This window comes from Rhinolophus hipposideros (genome assembly GCF_964194185.1).
Source record: "Rhinolophus hipposideros genome assembly, chromosome: 16".
In the NCBI taxonomy this organism is placed as follows: Eukaryota; Metazoa; Chordata; class Mammalia; order Chiroptera; family Rhinolophidae; genus Rhinolophus; species Rhinolophus hipposideros.
Window position 1 is genome coordinate 45,144,244 of NC_138062.1, and position 21,777 is coordinate 45,166,020.

Genomic DNA, 21,777 nt, shown 5'->3' on the forward strand with positions numbered 1-21,777 from the left:
GATATCAGAGGGATTATTCATTATGAATTTATACCAACTGGATAAGTTAGCCAAGTTTACTATTTGGAAGTGCTGAGAAGACTGCATGAAAAAGTTAGACGACCTGAACTTTTCGCCAACAATTCATGGCTCTTGCATCACGACAATGCAGCAGCTCACACGGCGCTGTCTGTGAGGGAGTTTTTAGCCAGGAAACAAATAACTGTATTGGAACAGCCTCCCTACTCACCTGATCTAATCCCCAATGACGTCTTTCTTTACCTCAAGATAAAGGAAATATTGAAAGGAAGACATTTTGTGACATTCAAGATATCAAGCATAATACAATGACAGCTCCGATGGCCATTCCAGAAAAAGAGTTCCAAAATTGCTTTGAAGGGTAGACTAGGCACTGGCATCTGTGCATAGCTTCCCAAGGGGGGGACTTCAAAGGTGACCATAGTGATATTCAGCAATGAGGTGTGTAGCACTTTTTCTAGGATGAGTTCGCGAACTTACTTGTCAGACTTCCTATGCCCCTTTGTGAAGCCCTGGGAGAGACCCACCAGGTGAAGCATAACAGTCCCTGTTCTAAAGACACTAATAGGCATAGTCCTACAGAAAACACACTTACACACATGGATGAGTATAAGCATATTACAAGAGATGCCACATAGTTTGATGCTAAAGGTATAAATTGCTCAGGAAAGGGAGACAAGACAGTACTTGGGTGGTCAGAGGAGGGTTGTGAAGAAGGCTGGGCTTCCTCTGGATCCTGTAAGGTCATGTTCCTGACTGGGCTGGGAAGAGGTCTTTGAAATTGGGAAAATTCAAAGGAGATTCCAGTGGATGAGACTAGCCAGGTCAGAGAGAAGGGAGTTTCGGTATGGTGAGCTCTTTCCCTATCTTTCCTAAACCAAATGGTGGAGAAACATTTCCTGTTCTGGTCTCCGTTGCTGCAGGAGAGAAGTCCCTGAGAACTAGGGGTGCGAGGGAGCCAATGCACATGTAATTTTTTGAAGCAATACTCATATTTATAAAATACCTACCATATGCCAGGTATTGTGTTATGGAGGACATGATGGCAAGCAGAGGAGATGTTCGCACACTCTGTCTGCTTACTTACACTTTATGGGTGAGTCCAGTCACCTAGAGGATGATGGGAGTCAGGTCCTCCCCATGGTGGGCACAAGTGATAGGTGTCCAGGGAACCCAGTTATATTCTACGCAGCCTATCTTGAGAATCCACTGGGAGACTACTTTGCCTTATTTTTTAAAAAAGTAAAAAATACTCTTGAGGATGAGGCAAAACGACATCTACAATTACAGGCTTTATAAATTCCAAGATAATTGAAACAGATAAATAAGCCACTTCACTTTCCTATAAGCAAGAGCCAAATACAGTGTTGTGACGCTCTTCAATTGTCTAGCTAACTGCACAGACTTTCTCCCACTCTTTATATTTGAGCAAACACACATGCAAGCATTTATTTCTCCATTTCTTATTTAAGTGCCCTTGTGGGTTTTTTCATATATCTGTCTTTCTTTAGATTATAGAGTCCTCAACAGGAGCGAGTGTGTTTTAGTTCTTATATCTCTTACTGCTTCAAATCTTAGAAGACAACATGTTTAGAGAAAGAATCACTAGGTTCCAGTCCTGGCTCTCCCATCAAGTGGCTGCATGACATTGGTAAATTCTTTCACTTCTCTGGGCTCCAATATTCTCATCTACACAAGACTGTTAAATAGATCAACTCTAATAATAATAATAACTACCCTTGTTTGAGTTCATACAATGTGCCAACCACTTTACATATATCATTCCTAATTATCACAAGAACCCTGAGAACTACCTCCATTTTGCAAATGAGAATTCTGAGTATCAGAAAGTTAAGGCACTTGGCCCACGTCACACAAGTAGTAAGTAGCTAAAGCAGAACTGCATGACTCGAAAGTCCAGGCTCTTTCATCTACACCACATAGCCCAAGGTCTTCCTTCTTGCTACACATTTCCATGGTCACATACTGTCTAGCCCAGGCTTCCTCAGTGCCCTTTGCCCTGACAGGAAGCAAAGGCAACAAGCCAGAATAGGAAGTTCAGGTGCCAGGTGGCACAGCTAAACCCTCCATGGCTGAAGGCAGCTCTCTGGGATCTCAGAGGGAGTTTGGCTTTTGCCAGGTAGAGGCTGGAACATATCCTTCTCCCTGCACAAGTGGGCAGGGAGTCTCCCAGGAAGTTCTATCTCTGGCCTGTGTGCTCATTTTTGATCCTTCAGGTGATCTAAGATCTGCTGAACAATACAACCCTAAGTATGTGTGGATTTAGGGGAAGCTGGTGGAAGTTAAAGATTATTGCTCCCCATGCTTAAGTTTTAATCGGCATTTGGAGGTTAAAACACACACACACCCACACACTCCAAACTTGCAGGCATACACGCATACATTCCCACCAAGGATTATAACAGTAGTAGCCTTAAAGCATTTTTGACTTGTTTGTTTCCTATTGTGGTGACCGTCTTTCCTGAACTAAATATCAAAGCAAATGATCCAACACAGGGTGGTCATTACTCTGTTTTATGGCACATGAACAGAATTATTTACAATCAAGGCGTCCCAGAAAATGTGGATGTGTGGAGTTATCCTACTGAGGAGAGATTGTTCCCCCCTCTGTGGCTTGCTCTGCCCCTCTGCAAAGTTCTGAACACAAGGGAATAACCCAAGGGCAGGATTGTCTCTTTCCTAGGTCACCAATGGGAGAATGTTGTGAATGCATTGAAGATGTCTCTTCTGGGAACTGGGATTGAGTCTGAAAAGTTATTTTTAGCCCTTCCTTCTTACAATGTAATCAATTTGGCTGCCCACAGGGTGTTTTTCTCCATTCTGGCCAAGAAAGAAGGTAGTCTTAGAAAAGAAATGGGTTTTCAGTAAGTTCCCTTGTTTCTCGAGGATATGGTGCCACTCATATTGTGGCTCAGGTAACCCCAGGCACAAACAAGAAAGAAAGCAACAAGTGTAGTTTTACTGTTCTGAAGCAGGCATTAGGGGCCCAACCATAAGTGGCTGTAATTCCTGGGGACAAGAGAGTGGTGGGTGCAGGCTGGAGAATGAATGAATGGCTTTGGAAACCAGGCTTAGTGACCCAAGGTGGGAGCCTGTAGCCCACCCGAAGCATTGTGTTTGGCAAGCTGACAGTGTATTCAACTGCCTGAGAGAAGCACCTTCACTTTTCACAAGGACAAGGAAAGCTCTCGGGCCTTTGCAAATGGATTTTCATATTGGCAGTGGCTTTACCACAAGATACTGAGCATTTGGATGGACCCAGCTCTACGTGATACTATAAAAGAGAAAGTGAAATATAAGTCCAGAGACATCTGATGGCTCTTTCAAGGAGCAATTTGGTAAAGTGGGGAAAATGTGGACATTTAAATGAGCTAAAATGGAATTCAAACTTCAGATCTGTCATTTACTAGTTATGTAAACTTTGGCAGGTTACTTGAGTTCTACAAATCCTGATTTCCCCCCATTTGTTAAATGGGAAAAATTTACTCATAGTTTTTGAAAAGTCTAAGTGAGCAACATAAGAAAAAGGCCTATGAACATCAGGGCATTTAGAAGGTACTCAATAAAAGTGAGTCATATCAATGTGAGCCTTTGGAGATTTCTCTATTAAAAAAACAACTGTGCCCATAGCTAAAATCATACTCAATGCAAAAGAATCAAAACTTTTCCTCTAAGATCAGAAATAAGACAAGGGTGCCCACTTTTACTACCTGTATTCTGCATAGTACTAGAAGTTCTCGCCAGAACAATTAAGCAAGCCAGTTAAATAAAATTCATTCAAATTGGAAAGGAGAAAGTCAAATGATCTCTGTGTACAGATGACATGACTTTACATATAGAAAACACTAAATACTCCACAAAACACACACACACATACTCACACAAAACCTGTTAGAACTAATAAACACAGTCAGCAACTTTACAGCATAAAATATAAAAATCAGTTATATAACTGTACACTAACAACAAACAATTCAAAAAGGAAATAAAAAAAAACAATTCTATTTACTATAGCATTAAAAAGAATTAAATACTTCAGAATAAAATTTACAAAGGAGATAAAAGACTTGTCTGAAAACTATAAATCATTGCTGTAAGAAATTAAGAAGTCACCAATAAGTGGAAAGGTGTTCCATGTTCATGGACTGGAATACCTGATATTGTTAGTATGTAAATACTACCCCAAACAAACTACAGAATCAATGTAACTCCTATCAAAATCCTAATGACTTTTTTTTTTTCAGAAATAGAAAATTTTATGTGAAAATTTATATAAAGTCTCAGGGACCCCAAATAACCAAAATAGTCTTGAAAAAAGAGCATAGTTAGAGGTCTCACACTTTCTTATTTTAAAACTTACTACAAAGCTACAGTAATCAAAACACTGTGGTGTCAGTATAAAGGCAGATATATAGAGAACAGTGGAATAGAGTAGAGAGCCCAGAAATAAAGCCTTACATATATGGTCAAATGATATCCAACAGGGCTGCCAAGACCATTCAATGAACAAAGGATGGTCATTTCAATAAACAATGCTGGATGAACTGGATATCTACCTGCAAAAGAATAAAATTAGACCCCTGTTTCATACCATATGCAAACTTAACTCAAAATGGATCTCACAGTAAGAAATAAAACTCTTTAAAAATAACATAGGGTAAAAGCTTTATGATATTGGATTTGGCAAGGCTATCTTGGATATCACACCAAAAGCACAAACAAGTGAAAAAATATATAAATGCATTGTACTACATCAAACTTAAAAATGTCTGTGCTTCAAAGAACACCATAAACAGAGTTAAAAGGCAACCCAAAGAAAGGGAGAAAATATTTGTATATCATATATCCGATAAGGAGTTAATATCCAGAATACATACAAAATTTCTACAACTCAACAACAAAATCAAACAACCCAGTTAAAAAATGGGCAAAGAACTTGAATAGATATTTCTCCAAAGACATATACAAACAGCCAATAAGCACATGAAAAGATGCCCAATGTCACCATTCATTTCAGAAATGTAAGTCAAAACCACAACAAGCTGCCACCTTATACCCATTAAGATTGCTACTACCAAAAACAGAAAATAACAAGTGCTAGCAAAGATGTGGAGAAATTGGAGCTTTTGTGCACTGTTGGCAGGAATGTAAAATTGTATAGCCACTATGGAAAACAGTATGGCAGTTCTTCAAAAAATTAAAAATAAAATTACTATATATTCCAGGAATTCCACTTCTGGGTATATCCCCAACAGCATTGAAAGCAGGGTCTTAAAGAGATAATTTGCACACCCATTTTATAGTATCACTATTCACAGTTTCCAAGAGGTAGAAGCAACCCAAGTATCTATCAATAAATTGTGGTGTAAGCGTACAATAGAATCAGCCTAAAAAAAGAAGGCAATCCTGTCACACGCTACATACAACATGAATGAATCTTGAGGGCATTATGCTACCGTGTTTCCCCGAAAATAAGACCTAACTGGAAAATAAACCCTAACATGATTTTTCAGGATGACATCCCCTGAACATAAGCCCTAATGCATCTTTTGGAGCAAAAATTATAATACTCGGTCTTATTTTTGGGGAAACAAGATACATGCAATAAACCAGTCCAAAAAAAGACAAATATTATATGATTCTACTTACATAGAGGAAAATTCATAGAGATAGAAATATCTCTAGGTTGCTAGGGGTTAGGAGAAGAAGGAAATGGGGAGTTAGTGTTTTATGAGTACAGGATTACAATTTTGCAAGATGAATAAAGTTCTGGAGATGGATGGTGATGATGGTTGTACAATAATGTGAATATACTTAATGCCAGGGAACTGTACACTTAAGTATGGCTAAGATGGTAATTTTATGTTATACATATTTCATCACAATTAAAAAATTAAACCTGTCAATCAACAGAAACAAGAGCAATGCAAAGACCAAATACTATGGGAAGTTAGAGAATTGAGAAATATCTGTGGGGGAGTGGGGAAGGAAGTGAAACAGTTGGAAAGGGCTTCGTGGAGGATTTGTGAATGATTTGGGTAAAGGGATGAAGAGATGAGGGGCATTTCAGACAAACAGAAGAGTATGAGCAAAAGAATATGAGAATAAACAGTGCGCGGAAACAAAACAGAAAGGACCAGCCCCCATATAGAAAGCAGAGGTGTGAAGGTGGGAAAAAATGAGAGAATAACCCTAGGATGGAAATACAGAATTGGAGGGTAGATAGCCTTGAACAACACCGATGGTGGAGCTGTTGAACTGGGCTCCTTGGCCTGGCCCCGTCCCTCTCTGAGTAATGAAGGACCCAAGAACAGCCGAGCTCACATGTGTGTAAGACCTATCATAATGCCAGGAAAAGAAAGGAGGAGAGAGGCAAAACCAGCATCATTGACACCTAAAACAAATTGTGTTTTAACATCCTTCTCATCTCTAACACAAGTGATTTTCAGTAATTATAATGCAATGAGATGAATATATTTCATGTATGAATTCAAATCTGGATTCACCACATAAAAATCATTGAATCTTCCATCCTGTTTCCACTATTTTAAATTATAACCACAATAATTGCACGGGGTCACATAGAATGACAGAATTGGAGCGGTTCAAGTTATGCTTTTTCATCTTCACAATCATGGTGCTATTATTGTTTATTTTTATCCACTGTTTGAAAACAAAACTATGTACTACCACAGACTGTGCCCTGGGAGCAAGTCTGAATGATTTGTAACTGTTATATATTCACTCTGGAAATAAACAAGTATAGTCAGTCTACATGTGTCAAGAGCTGACTGTACAACTGAGAATTCTACAAATTAACTTGCATATGGAACAAAATGTTTGTTAAAAGAAATTTAAAAATGCACTTGTCTGAAGCTCACATATGTATTATTAAAACTTCGTAGTAATTGTAACAATTGTTTAGAATGGAGACCAACAAAAGAATTATCAGAGGGAAGAATATTTTATCACTGCCATTGATTAAAATTGCCAGTGAATGGTGATTTTAAAAAATGTTGACGAACATTTAGGCTGTATCGTTATTATTTTTAAATTCTCCATAGACAGAACACCTCATTATTGCCTATCTACCCAGGGTAGATCACTGCCACTGCGCCCCACCCCCAAATTCCTTGGTATAACACTCAAGGGTAAATCAATTAGATGATACAGAAGAGTGAGTTAATATCAGTAGCCAACTTCCACCATGCAAAGCATTTTAGTTACACCTTGTACCCTTTCAATGACAGAGCGCTTCACTGGCCTTAGGAGTTGCTTCCGCTTGAAGTTCTATCAATTCATTCAGCATAGTGCATAATTTCCTGGCTAATTCCTGGGCTAATAGGCACAGCAGGAAAGCACACATAGCAAGTTTATCTGTTTATGCTTTGATTTCCAAAGCTAATGGTTTATTTAACTAGCAGGTTATTTCTTGATTACAAGCCCCTAATAGGCTGAAATTGTGTTTGGATTTCATAAATTGAACTTCACGAAGCTTGCATTTCAAAACAATGTGTCAAGTTCAGTACATTCTTCCACAAACCTTTCTAATCGAGGCATAAGGAATAAGCTTTTACTTGTAAATAAAGCTGCAAATAATCTTAGCTTTTAGAAGAGAAGAAAAACGCTAAATGCATTCATTCTACAGCTGTGTGCACAGGACCCAATGTACTGAGGTCATGAGATACAAAACTGATTGAAATAAAGCCCCTTGTTTTCCGGAGTTCAAAGTCTAGAAGAGGAGATTGACATGTGAAGACATATCAGCTACCACTGGTAGCATCTCAGCACCAAATTTATATGTGTCTTTGGGAACTCTTCCACGTGCCCTATAAGAGTATCTGCAGCTGCCCCAGACCTCAAGGAATCACACCAGCCTACCTGACTATATTTCTTGGCCAGGTCTGATGCCTCTGGTTCCCATTTTTTCTGATGGCTGCCACCTCTTCAGACCGATGATTAAGATGGATTTTGTTTGTATTCCAATTTGACATCCAAATCAGTCTTCCAGAGCTTTCTAGTTCTGTGATCTGCAGCATGTGATTTTCCTTGGCCTCAACCTGGGTTCCAAGATCCCCCAGCTGGGAACTGTGCCATGAGCCCCACCGTTGAGGGGAACTCAGACATGACATGTATAACTTGTACACTGACAGATGAAATTGTGGTTATGGGGCAGGGGTGAGGTCGGGTCAAAGAGATCGTGGTCAGCTCTGTGCCGGCATCATGAATAAATTCAATCCCATCAAAACCCAGTAAATATTTACTGAGCACCTACTATGTGCCAGGCAATGTGCTAAGCTGTGGAGATGTAACGCTAATAAAAATACAGACTAGGCCCCTATCCTCTGGGTATAACAGCTTTCATGGAAGTCAAATATTAAAGGAGCTGCTATAAGTGTTTATTACTGAAAGGGAGATATAAGTGACAATGGAACCATAAAACAAGAGGGTTTAACTTGTACCAGGAAAATCCTCAAAGAAAAGGTCACCTAAAGTGAGATATGACACTTGAGGAGGAGATTAGCCAAGTAGAAAAGGATAGTAAAAGTAAAGGGAACGGCAAAGTTTGAGAACATGACACATTTGGGGGAAATACCGAAATCCCACCATAAATGAGGATGGAGATCAAGAGAAGGAGGGTAGTAATAGAAACAGGTTGTTTGGCATGACTGGAATGTTTAGTGCAGTGGGTAAAGATAAAGCTAAATAAGTAGGTAGAGATCACTTCAAAAAGCATCTTGTGAAGTTGGACTTTGCAGTGATGGCGGGTAGAAGCATTGAAGGCTTTCGGTAAGGAAAACTTCATAAGTGAATTTGTGCTTCAGAAAATTTACTCTAGTGGCAGTAAAAAGGATTGATTCAAGCCCACTTAGAAGTCTTCTACACTCTCTAGGAAAAAGATGGTTAGGTGATATAATGGTATCAGTGCAGATAAAGGGAGAGGAAAATTTTGAGAACTCGTTGAGAGCAAGAATTGACATGACTTAATGACTCATTCTCTGGATGGAAGGGATGAAGCGAGAACACACGCATGACACTCAGAATCCAGGCTTAAATGATTGTGTTGATATTGTGATCTTTCTTTAGAAAAACACATCGGCAGGGTAGTCATTTTGGAGTTCAGTACCGAACATTTTTGATTTGGGCTGTTTGGGTCCATGTCACAGGCTATTAAATGTGTTGGACTGGAGCTCAAGAGAAAGGTGTTTCAAAAGAAAGTTACAGTCATGAAAACAGTAAAATTTCTCAGGGAATATGTAGATTAAGAAGCAAGGAAAACCAGAAAATGATTCAGAATGCACTCCTTGGAGTAGCGTGAGAAGAGCCACCTGACAGGAAAAGGGAGGATAAGGAGACACAACGTAAAAGCCACGGACAGACATTGTCATTATAGAGGGTACAAGCTACAAGTTCAAACTACGAGGTCAAACAGCATGCAGAACAGGGAGGATTGACAATTAGGGGAGGAGGTCACGGGGATGTTGCCAGACTGCCTTGAGGTATCTTACCTTTAAAGAAAGGGGCTCAAGAGGCCATGACCCAGAGAATGCGATGAAAACAATCAGATTGAAGCCTCAACGTAAGCAGAGGGCAAGAAAGCTGTGGCTGGAGAGTGGGGTGTTGGAGTTGCATACTGTAGAGGTAGAGCCTATCAACATGTGATCATGGGAGAGAGTTGTGACTGAATTGAGGTCAGGAAATGACCAACGTAGGTACCACTGTCATTCCGAATGAAAGCAGAACTGGGTGGAGAGGAAGGCTTTTGGACAGGTGTCCTCACCCTTGAGGAATGTGACAGATTCAGCCTGAAGCTTGGTGGAGTGGTGGGGGAAAGTGGGCAGATGTTGGAGGAAAGCATGCATCTCTGGAGAAGGTTCAGCAAGCAGGTGCAGGAGTAAGTAAAGCTTGTGGCAGTAGAGATAAATTATGGGACGGTAAACAATGCTCCCACGTTGTGACCGAGGTCTCCAAAGGATGAACAACTTCTACCTGAGAGGCTGCAAGCACCGTTGTGTCATTAAAGACCATGCCTAACTTTATTTTAGGAAAGATTGAAAACATTTTAAAATATATTTATAATGGAGCAAAGTTCCAGAAGGAAAAGCAGGAAGAGTTTAGACAGAGGTCAAAAGTTCAAGAAGAAGTTGAAGAGGAGGGCAGCAAATGAGTAAACAAAGCAGATTGTATCTTGGCCAAAGCCCCCCCAAAAACAATGAGGCCAGGATGAGGGGATAAATAGGAAGAGCTTCAATTCATACCTTTGGATGAAAATCTGTCATAAATGGTTTCACTGATGGAAGCTCATGAACTTTCCAGGAGTGGAACTTGCATTATGATTTCTGAAAATACTCTTTCTTGGTCTGCGTTGAGTTGAGAGAGAGAGAGAAATCCCACACTTGCTCAGTGTTTGTCCTGCCTCCGAGAAGCAGCCTGCCTGATCTCTGGCATATCGTATCTTTATGGCTGTATGACATCTACCTCGTGGGCATAGCGTGGTACATGCCAAGTCTGTGCTCTACCCCATAAACATACTGCTACATTCACTTGTTACTCGTGTGAACAGCTTACAAGGATGTGAGTTTTCATCGTCGATCTGAATGGCAGAATTGCCAAAAAAGTTACAGATACGATGAACAGAGCTTAAAGATTTTGGGGCCAACAAACGCGACTAAAACCACATTATCCCTTCTTTTTGTTTAAACTGAATGAAAGGATATTTTGACATTTCAGTGAGCTGCTTTCACTTGAAAAAGCAATTAATCTGAGTTTTTTTATTTCCTATTCTCTCAACACTCTCAACATTGGGTGTGTTCTATGTCTCTTCTAGATTTCATTAACTGCCAGGACACACACACACACACACACACACACACACACACACACAGCCTTTCATTTTCTTTCCTCTCAAACCACCCACTTGGTAGCTGTTATGCTTCAGCACTCCACACACATATTACTCCCTTAGCATGGCTGCCTCATTAAGGAATACAGAAAGAGGGACTCAGAGCCTCACTTCGCACGGAAGAATCAGAGCAGCTACACAGCTACTCCCTGGGCTTTGCCTGGGAAATGGCTTAGCCCCTGCAAAGAGCAGCCCTCCCACAGTAGCTAAAGCATGTCCACATGGCAGAATCCACTTGGATTGCATGGCAGTGTCCTCAGACAGATAGCCAGTGGGGAACAGAGGAGAGAAAGGCAAGAGAGATAACCAGAACCTCATTACTGTCGTCATTTGCAAGCTTGCCTGCCTCATCCTTCCTTAACGGAGCATAAAACGGGAGACACACCATCCCCTGTTAATCAGCATAGCACTTGGCCTGCGTGACATCACATTCAGTGCCCGGGGCCTGCATCTCAGGCCAATGTTACCAGCAGCAATGGCCTGAGTTGAGACTTGGAGAGATAATGGGGCAGTGCCCTGCCTGGTTCAGGACCTATGTGTTGCCTATCTTCAATCTCTTTGCAATTATCTGAGGCACTGGATTCAATCACACTGAGCAGAGTCTAGCGCTCTAGGGAGGCTGTCATGATGCCTGAAATTATCACAGGGGAAAGTCATTGGAGTCCCCTTGCTTAAAAGCATGTAAGTTATCCTCTAAATCTTAGAAAAATGACATGAGCTTCATATTGGATAGGCTTTTGTTATTAAGATGAAAGAGTTAGAGTCTAAGAGCTGTGTCGGGACCACGGAGAGCATTCTGCTGTTGAGGGCAGTGTCCACAATGAGACCGCATGGGTTTGGGAATGAGGTGGAAAGGAGTCGAGTTCTGGCTTCCCTACTTCCTAACTATGATGTCTTGGGCTAGTTATTTAACCTCTCCAAGCCTCTATTATTATTATTATTATTATTATTATTATTATTATTATTTGTATAATAGAAATAATGATATATAACCCATAGAGAACTTTTAAGGATTCAATTAGGTTAATATATATATATATATATATATATATATATATATATACACACATATTATGCACAGAAAAAAATTATATTTTGTATAGTGCCTTGTTTTTTAGATGATCTCCTATACTCTGGGAAGGCCCTGAAGAGATAAGCTTTAGAATGTATATTTGTTTGGAGGATAAAGGGAGTCAGACACCAGGATAGGGACCCATATCTGTAGGAAGAGTCTAAAAAGAGCACTTCAGGACAGGAACTGGCTGCTGTACAAAAGTGGTGATGAGTGGAAGGCAAGTAGAAAAGATCAGTAGGCCATGAGCTTTACAAAGATGACCGATTAAGCCACCTGGGTTTGAGTCCTGGCTTGGCTGCTTTTTTATTGGATGGCTTAGGGCAAGTTACTTAGCTTGCTGCCAATTTATTTCATAATTTCATTTTACTCATCTCTTTGACTCAGCCATAAAAGAGAAATAACAAGAGTAGCTGCTTCTTAGGTAGGATGACCAAATACTTTTATCCTTCAAACAAGGACACTTTTTAGAATAAAAAGAGGCACTATTGATAATTGTGCTGGAACAACTGGAGCAAACCAGGACACTCTTGGACAAATCTAAACACCCTGTTTATGGGGTTGAATGTATTAAGTGACCTAGTACTTGAATGTGCTTTGATCCATGCCTGCCACGTTGCAAGTTCTCAACAAATGTTGCTATTATTTTTACTGGTGACTTTATCTTGTCAAGTCACAAAACTTACCTAAGTCAATTTCCTTGTTGTAAAAGGGGGATAATGGTAGTACCTACTACATGGAATTATTAAGTATTAGATGGAATAATGCATGTGAAGCACATACCACAATGCTTGGTGTATAGCAGATACTCAAAATTAGCAATCATTACTGAGTTCAGTGTTCGGGATGAGGTGAGAAGGATAGAAGAACTGTAAGCCTTCAAAAATTACTCTTGCAGTTAGTGTAGAGTTGAGAATTCACACATTTGCTAAGTGTTTGTTCTTGCCATTAAAAGAAGCTCGAAGGGAAATTTAGGCAGAGAAAGTGAATTATTACTTTAGTTAATGGTAGTGACTATAATGTAGTGAAAGGAGCACTGATTTTGAAGTCAGAAGCTCTTTGCCTCAGTCCTAGATTCACAGTTACTAACGGCATGACTTTGGACAGGTCACTCAACCTTTAGAAGCCTCAGTTTTCTTACCTGCAAAATGAAGACTGCAGTCTCTCAGGATTTTTATGTGGATCAGCTATAGGTAAATTGCAAAACATATGAGAATGGATGAGACTGTGTTTGATAATGATACCTTTTACTTTAGCCCTACCCAGGCTAATGAAGCACTTCCCAACCTTTTATTGTTGTGCTTCCTGGGGAATAAAATAACGTATTGTCTTCTCCATCCGTAGCCCCTGAAAAATGCTTGCTGCTTTCAATTCTCTTCCACTGGATACTGCTACCAGTTAATGTACTCCTAACAGATTGAGAAGCACTCTAGGCTACAGAAAATCATCCTACTGTCATGTTCAGTTAGTCAACTGTTTCCTTTTCTCTTCTTCACCCCTATTTCATTCAGTCTATGCTTCTGGACCACCACCACTGCCCCAAACTCATCCCATTTGTACACAGCCAATTAAATTACTTCCTCTCAGAACAAACAACTACACATCTAAAATTCATATTTTAATTTTGATTAGATCTGGGTTAAGTCCATTATAGGTACTGAAAACACCATTTCCCAGTTTATACCATTAACCAGGCTATTTCTTTCACACTTCCATCTGAATCTTAGGTATGCATATGAACACACACACACACACACACACACACACACACACACACATATCAAGGCCTCAGCCAGCAAAATAGCCAGCGAGATAAGAAGAGGTTTCCATATGTAACTATGAATAGAAGTTTTTTTTATTAAAAGAAATATAAACAAATTCTAAACCTGTGCTGGCCCCTACTCTACCTCACTGTCTTCCCCTATATTATCTACCTCCCCATTTTCTCCATAGGTCGATGTCAGACCAACAAAGAAAGGCCCTCTGATGGGATCCCAGAGTCCCTTATGTGCGAAAGGTTAGAACATTTCTGACATTCTCATTAATGAGGTGGAGTATCAGGAAGGTGGAGCTTGATCTTAGTAAATAAGTGGAGCTTGGTCTTGGAGTTAGAATTCTGAGCAGTTCATTCAGATAGGACTGGACATAAATAGCTATACAAGCATGTTTCGAAGCAATTTATATTTTTCTTGAAAATGTTATTTCATATTGTTGTATTAAAATTTAAGAGCCTAGTTTTAGTGACTTGGGTACGAATAGAACCACAGATTTGAAAAAGCATTCCCAACAAGTCTGGGTCTTACATCTCACCTTTCCAGTTAGTTCATCTATCAGGACTGCAGGAAAAGCAATAGGTTTTCCACATCACAGGCAGGAGTATAGAGACACAACTGTGCAGCTGGCAGTAGAACAACCTGCCCCAGCAGGCCACCTTCCAAAGAGCACATTGGCACACACAACTTCCGAAGACTGAGAATTAGCCTGTCAACCTTTCAGCACCTCGGGCAGCTCATCCATGCAGATTCAAAGAGGTTATGTGATTTGTTTAGTCATTTAGTAAAATTATGGGGGATTCACAACCAAGTGCCTCAACACACTACATCTTCCCATATGAATAGGCTGCTAAAATCCACTGAGGAAAATAGAAGGGAGATTCCTAAAGGTCCAGTTTTACCAAAAATGTGAAGGCAACTGCTTTCTCAGAAATTATCTAGGAGGGAAATGAGATGACGATTTAGCAGCCCATGTAGACTGTCTCTCTCTTAGGCACACGTGTGCATGCACATACAAACATGTATTCTCACTCTCCATGACGTGAGAATCCTTTTCCTAGTGTTGCTCTCAAAGGGTCCTCCTTATCCTTCTTTTTCTTCTCTCTTTCCTACCCCACGTTGGCTCCCGTTTAGTTTTCTGACTCAAAGGAGCTCTCGATTGCACAGGCAAAATTATGAAATAAATTGGCAGCACACAGACTTTGGCAACAGTACTGATGTGGGATGAACAAGAGGTCATCTGTGGACCTCAAAATGGCAGGAATGTATTGAATTAATACTAGAAAGACATTAAAACAACCAAATGCTGACTCTGTGTCAGGATGTGTCCTAGGCTCTAAGAATGTATCTTCAACTGAGACAGAGAAGAATCGTGCCATCATGGAGCTTCCATTTTCATGGGAGAGACAGACAATAAACAAGCCAGCAGAAAATATAGCGCGTTCTAGAAATTAATAGATTCCATTAAAACTGTTACCCGCAATAATAAGATGAAATTACCTGGGGTCAGGTGAGGTGTAGAATACTTTTCAGAGAAGCCAATGAGACTTTTCTAAGGAGGTGACATTTGAGCTAAGACAGATAGTTTCATACCAATGACAATCATTAGTAATTAAAAAGAGATGTGTGTTATCCATAGTCCTGAGAAGCACTGTCATCTGGTCACCTTCCAGACAAGGAAACAAGTTTTGTTTTGTTTATCATACAAATGAACACAAATATTCTCTGTGGCTAATGGGGACAGTATGTTTGTTAAAGTAAAAACTGGCTGGTGTAACTGATAAATCCCAAGATTTCAGTGTTTTGAGGCAATAAAGGGTTACTTCTTGTTCACCTAACGTGCGATACAAGGTTAGAGACAACTGGGGTCAGGATGGCCTAAGGTCATTTGGGGCACTGTCATTCATCCAATGACAGTGGAAGAGGGGAAGAGGAAGCATGGAGGCTCACTGGGAAGAGATTTTAAGGGCCAGGCATTTCATCACATTCCATCAGCTGGAACTCAATCCCATACCCACACATAATGGCAAGGAAGGCTAGGAGATACGGTCTAGCTGTGTGCCTAGTGAACCCTTAATGAACATTTGCTTAGTCTCAGCCCCAATGAGGCCAGAAGAAAAATTATTTTACACTTTTCAAAGAGCACCTAAATTGCTGAAGGGAGAAGTGACTAGGCCAAGAGTCCAACGAATATGCAGTTTGTTTTCTTCACTCTAAGGGATGAAGAGCAAATGGATTTTTCAAATAATGGCAACTATAGCAATAATAAGAATATAATAATGCTTTAATAACCATTAACCCACTCGACCTTCATGAACTTGCAGGCTTGTTAATAGGCGAAGCAAATGTATTATTTCTACTTTAGAAAACAGTGAACTGAGAGCCAAATGATCTTTTAAGGCTGGAAGAACCTAACATATTATTTCTAACATATTATTATCTAAATGCATCACTTCACAGTTGAGAAAATCAGCATCTCACATGGTGATGCCGTTTGACTCATGTGTATAGAACTAGCCATTGGCCTAACTGGGCTTCAATGGGAGTCTTATCATTTTATAAATCAATTATTTCTCTTAGTTTCTTTTCCCTTTAGGAGGGTGGGTTTTGATGTCTACGGTAACTATTAGTCATGGGGGGAGGGCTGCTAGTAGAGACAAAGGGCTTGCAAAAGATGCAGATCCTGGGTCTCACAAACTTTGAATCCATAGGTCTAGAGTCAGGCCCATGAATTTGCAGGTAGCCTGACGGTTCACCCTTTGAAAACACTGCTTCAATTATTGTGATAGGCTATCCTAAGAAGCCGCTGACTCTGGGGTTGGAGATTGGATATGCACAAGAGAAACAAAAATACAGTTCACGTGAACAAAAACAACAAAAAAGAAAGAAATATTAAAAATTAAATCATTATAACCAAGAAAAAAATGGGGATACAGTTTGACTTCTGGATGTGAAAGAACTTTCTAAATTTAAAGATATGGACTATATAACCAGGTAAAATACAGTTGTGATTACAAAAAAAGTGTATAAGTCAACATTATCAGTAAATTTTCTTAATTCTATTTTTAAAATTTTTATTGATTAAATTTTTCATTTGTTCTTTGTCCAAAATGAGAAAAAAAAAAAAAAAAAAAAACGCTAGAAAAACAAAAACAGGGAAAAATTAAAACCTCCTAAAATACTCTGACATAGTAAATCTTTTAACATATAGTTTTCTGGTCTTTTGCATACATACACAAATGTACATGCATATATGTATATATACATATATACTATAAAATTTGGTATGCTGTTAATGTATTTATTGAAACTACCAAAGATAATTTTAACAGCACATATAAAATGCAGAAATCTAGATTTAACAATAATAATCCAAAAAGTAAAATATCAGAGTATAATAAAATGGTGAAATAGAAAAAGGAAGTAAAAAATCAAGAGACATAGTTACATTTTTTTCACATTGACAACTAGGGAGAGAGGACCAAATGTGTTGTTTTTTTTAGCTTATAGGTTACCATTTAAAATGTTTTTTTTAACTGCAGGTCATGGCTAATCAGTGGTTTAACAAATCAACCTAATCCCTTAGGGGACGTGAAGTACAGCATAGAAAATATAGTCAATAATAGTGCAACAACTATGTATAGTATCAGGTGGGTACTAAACTAACGGGGAGATCACAGCATAAATGATATAAATGTCTAACCACCACACTCTATACCTGAAACTAATATAAAATAATATTGAATGTCAACTATTTTATATATATATATATATATATATATATATATATATATATATATATATATATATATAAAGCACAGCATAGGGAATATAGTCCATGGTATTGTAACAGCTATGTACGACGTCAGATGGGTAGTGTACTTGTCGGGGTTATCACTTTGTGAGAGATGTAAATGTCTAATCACTATGTTGTTTTGTACACCTGAAACTAATAATAATAAATTAACTAATTAAAAAAGATTTTTAAAATATTCTTTCTTTTTTTGCAAAAGGAAAAAAAAAAAAAAAATATATATATATATATATATATATATATATATATATATTCAATGTCAACAGTAACTGGAAAATAAATAAATAATTTTAAAAACCAATTTAGTAGTTTGTATGCCAGCATGTTTCCCAGAATAGAATAAAATAGGAGTGCATTCTATACGGAATAGAATATTATTCAGCCTTAAAAATTAAGGAAAGCCTGCCATTTGCAACAACATGGATGAACCTGGAAGACATTATACTAAGTGCAATAAGCCAGATGCAGAAGGAAGAATACTGCCTGATTCCACATATATGGGGGTATCTAAGAGTCAAACTCATAGAAGCAGAGAATACAATAGTCATAGCCAGGGGTTTGGGTGTGGGGGAAATGGGGGTTGTTATTCAATGAGTACCAAGTTTCAGTTATGCAAGATGAGTAAATTCTAGAGATCTACTCTACAATGCAGCACCTTTAGTTAACAATATAGTGTGGCGCGCTTTCAAATGTGTGAAGAGGATAGATCTCACATTGTGTTCTTACCACAAAACAACAACAACAAAAATAACAAAAGAAAACTCTGGGAGGTATTGGATATGTCTATCATAACCTTCATTACGGTGATAGTATCAGGGTTTTTGCATATGTCTGAATCCATGAAATTATACTTGTTAAATATGCTTAGTTCTCTGTATATCAATTATACCTCAATACCTTAAAACAGAAAATATTAGACCACATATGTAATTAATAAAGTGTAAATTTCATTTCATTCAACATTTTTCATTAAATACCTACACACACACACAGTCACAATTTGAAAGCCTCTACACTAGAAGAATAACAACAGGCTACATAAACATAATAAAGACAAAGAAAAGAACACGTCTCCTTTGCAGCCTCCCACTTCTTTGCCCAAAGTATCACGTTCACATTCCTCAGAGTTCATCCTGAGTCCTTTTTTCTCCCCCCTCATTCTACACTTCCTTCTTAGGCAACCTTATAGTTTTGTCTTCAAAACTATATGTTTTGGTGACGATGCCCAGAAGTCTCTTCTGGCTGTAGTCCCCGCCGATACCAACGGCCTCCTGGATATTTTACTGGGTCTTAAGTAATCGAAACGGACCTTATCTCTTCTCACAAACTTGATCATCCTCTAATACTCTTTCCCTCAGCCACCCACTTACCCAAAATGAAACCTGGGAAGCAGACTAACTCCCCCACTTTTCTCACCTTATCGTGTCTGTGGTTGGGTTTCCTAAAAGAACAGCCAGAGAGAGGGGTTCTTTTGCAAGTGATTTACTGAGAGAGCGCTCTCAAGAGAGGGAGATTGAGGAAGCACGATTTAGCAAGGGAAGCAGCGGGGTGAGGAAGTGGCCGCAGATGGAGACCAGCTTCACCTGGTCCCACAGGAACTCTGGAGAACCGAGAACACCACCTCAAGGCCAGGAGGCCAGCCTCTGCAGCCTCACATCAGTCAATTATCGGCTACTAGCTACCAGCGGGGAGAGGGCGGCATGATATCCTAGATGACATGGATCCTGGTTCAGACAGAGGCAGTGGAGACTGTGAGACATTAGCAGCCAATACTCACAGCAGCTGGGGGATGGACGCACCTGCCAGGTAAAGGAGATCAGGGCAAGGTACCAAGAGCAAACACAATGCCTCCCGTAGCCAATTAATCTTTAAAGACCATTGAATTATCTCCTAAATATGATTTTAACCTGTCTACTTCTCTCCATCGCCAATGTCCTGTGAAGCGCTTTCACACCGCTGCTTTTTCGCTTGGTCTGGTTCCTCTGCTAAGAAAGCTTTCTTTCCACGTGTGAATGCTTATGCTTCTTTCGAGTCCAAGTTCAAATGTCAACACCTTTTCGTAGTTTCTGCTGATCCATTTTTCCTCCTCCTACAGAAATACTCATTCATTCATATTCTCATTGTACTTTATATAGTCACCAATTATAGGACTTGGACACCAATAACTACAGCACAATGAATGATTTTACCTTCAGATGGTGATACAAAAATCTCCTTAGATCAGGGATTGTGTCTTATTCATTTCTGTATCTGCGGTGCAAAACACAATCCCTGACACACAGTAGGTGCTCAGTAAATGGCTGACTATAACTCTACAGTGTATGCAATAAGCGAAGGGTATTGAAACTCAACTGGAGGCATTTGTCAATGGAAATCCTGAATTGCGTAGAGGAGAAATCTAGGTACTGACACGCCACTTCTTCCTATACTCTCTCCAAATGCACAATGCATCTATCTCCAGACGACACACCCATCTCTTCAATTCAAGCTCAACTGGTCTATTCTCTAACTACTCCATCTCTCACAAATCTATTTCTCTTCTGATCCCTTAGAAAAGTTCACAATGATATCATTCTATTTTGCATAGGCCAATGTACTACAGTCCTACAGTCAGTTCCAATTATTTCCTGTGTGACTACTTGAAAGTGGGGGCCTTGTCTTGTAACTATGTATCACGTTGTGTCTAATGATAGACACTGAGGGCTCAAGGAATTCTTTCCGAATTGATCATGGCAGGAAATACTTGGATGTGGAGGCTATGGCATGTGAAAGAAGCAATCAAAGCAGAAAACAGTGTAAACAGAAGGTAGCTCATCAGCATCAATTACTACCTCTGAGCCTATGACACCCCTGCACCCAATATGGCTGACTCAACTCCGTAAGCCAACTGACCTAGGAGAGGAGTTGCACCTAATTTCCTTGTTGAATAACATAGCTGCCTATTGCAGGAAGGGCTACTATGGCCCCATGGCCCTTCTTCAAAGTTAGGACACAGGACAGTCCTCCGCAGTTTAAAAGAGAAAGAGAGAAAAAAAAGATCATCTCCTAACCTTGGAAACAGCACTGCACCCTGAGATCCAAATTGATTTTTTCTCTCTCGTCTGACTCTGCAAGCTGCAGAGCCAGGATCAATAAGACATGAGTCCTCTATTAAAAACAACATAAAACATATATTTTTGAGGTGAGGTGGGAGAGTGGAAGTCCAGTGCTTGTAGGATTGAGAGACTGGTGGAGTCTGCAGCATGAGAATACTGTCAGCAGGTCCTTTTCTGGTACCTCCACACTAGTGGTTCCCACTGCCCATTGCTCAGAGAGATTCAACATTTACCCAGTGATCTAATGGCTAAACCAACTGGCCTGTTAAAAAAAGGAGAAGATATGTCAAGGTTGTGTAGTAGTTGTCGTCATTGTCTTTTGGTTTGTCTTTTCAGCGTCCTTCTGCTGAGTTTTGGCTTCCTTGTCTGTAAAATGAGCCTAATGATATCTAATTCTAGGAAACCAGTGCACAATAGGATTCATGACTACAGACAGTGTTTAATAACGCTAATTCTTTTCCTTTCTCCAGTTCTCACTGGAAGTTCAGTTCTGGTTTGTATGTGTTTGCATGGGACCCTCTGCTTCCTTCATCCTGAACTCAACCTAGATTTGGATTGCTTCAGTCTATTTTGGCTTTGCCTTCTATGGAATCATGTAGGCTCAGCGTGTGATGACAGATCCTTGATTATTGCACTCTTGTTGCATTATGCATGTAAACTTGACCTTCCCAGGTAATGTCCAGGAGCCCCCTCAATTGGCAGACACAGCCCACTAAGGAGCAGAAGCTTCACGAAAATGTGGACAAGGCTCATCTGGTATGCCCAAGCTGTGCCCAAGAAATATTTGTTGAATGAATGAATGGCAAAGGAAGTTGGCTCTATTTCAAGGATTGAGTGTGGAGGGTATTGTTTAAATAATAGAATTTGGAAATATTCAATAGCCTTTGCAGAACCCAATATGTAAAATTAGTTTTGTTGCATAAAAAATTCACATCCGTGATAACTAGCTTCATTCGGAGCACTTGGAAACGCTAAATCTCCACACACACGTAAAGTATCATGGTTATTTTTAATTATTTATATTTTCAATAGTCATGAATTGATTTTAATTGGATTTTATTGTAAGTAATCGTGACCACAGG